The sequence below is a fragment of the Mandrillus leucophaeus genome, unplaced genomic scaffold (genome assembly GCF_000951045.1).
Source record: "Mandrillus leucophaeus isolate KB7577 unplaced genomic scaffold, Mleu.le_1.0 Scaffold341, whole genome shotgun sequence".
Classification (NCBI taxonomy): Eukaryota; Metazoa; Chordata; class Mammalia; order Primates; family Cercopithecidae; genus Mandrillus; species Mandrillus leucophaeus.
Window position 1 is genome coordinate 2,498,488 of NW_012103599.1, and position 1,378 is coordinate 2,499,865.

The window sequence follows — 1,378 nt, forward strand, 5'->3', positions numbered from 1 at the left end:
TAGCAATAGCAATAGCCAGAGTGTTTCTCCAAGACCCAACTCCCATAGGATGTCATGAAGATGGCCAGGTGACATCCATACATGCAGTGCATTGTGTTACAGGAGAGGAATTCTGAACTTAAGGAAACCAAATCTTTTCTATTGGGTAACAAAGATGCTTCACCTTTGCTCCAGAGGGAGATCATTTCTTCCAAGGCTGTTCTCCATATAAACATCTTTGAAAAGTTAGTCTGGAACCAAGGGCAGCCTGTGCTTTGCTCACGAGATGTGCAGAAACCGAAGGGACTCATGGAGAATGTCTCCCAACAAATACTTCTTGCATCTGTACCCTCTGCTCCTTCTTCTTTTTTTTTTTTTCTTTTAATTGAAGGTCCCTTACTGGTCCTGCTTCCGTGAGTAGCAGTGACCAGGGGAAAAGGGAGAGGAACCAGCTGTCACAGGGAGGGGTCATCTCCACAACATTCCATTTATACGCAGAACTAAACAGACAAACACAGAGTCACTACTGCGGTTAGAAGTTGGCAGCATAGGAAGGGGGAGGAACAGGTGGGGAGTGGGGGTGTTGTTAAAAAAAATACAGGCCACCCCCACAACTGGGGTGCCTGGGGAGAATTTGGTTTGCTTCCACCCAAGAGGAATCAGAAGATCAAAAGCAGTTTGGGAAGACCAGAACCATCAGGGATGGAGGGAGGAGGAAAATCCAGGGGGTGGGGGGTCTGTTTGACAACTGGGGTGAAGGGATTGCACTCCCTCTGCTGGGATCCTCCCCAGCCCTTCAGGTCTGAGAGGAAGGGAACAGCCTGCAACCCCCAACAGTAGATGTGGGGCTACCAGATGCTCCAGGCAGGGGACCAGAAGGGGCTCACAAAGGCTTGTCCTCCAGGGAGATGACCGCACTGCCCCCCAGCTTCTCTGCCAGGGTGCAGCGGTCCTTGACCTCCTCATAGCAGTTTGCATGTAATTCATGCTTGACCCCTGTCAGGTTCTTCTTGATGGCATCCTTGGAGCTGGAATAGGTCATTTTGCTGTTAAGGGGCGCAGACTCAGGGACCCAGAAGATAAACACCAGGTCCTCCTTCTTGCTCTCCTTGGTCCTGTAGGCTGTGTCATAGAGGGCGTAGTGGCAGTCCTTATCTGGCAGCATCCTGACAAAGGTGGCACAGGGGTTGTCGATAGTCTGGCCCACATTGCCCACCAGGATCTTCTTGATGACGTTCTTCTTGTCCTCACCAAGACAGAAGAGCACTGCCTTCTTGTGCTTCTTCACCTCCTCTGGCATTGAAGACTTACGCACCTTCATGCCGTTGAACATGTTCATGACACCATCACACAGCCATACCGGAGGCCATGTTTCCGGAAGCGAAAAGGAGAGGGCTCG

General features: G+C 50.9%; 1 pseudogene; it reads right to left on the reverse strand.

Moving 5' to 3' along the window:
* Positions 1-862: 862 nt before the first annotated feature.
* LOC105545892 lies at positions 863-1,318 on the reverse strand (annotated as a pseudogene).
* Positions 1,319-1,378: the final 60 nt, after the last annotated feature.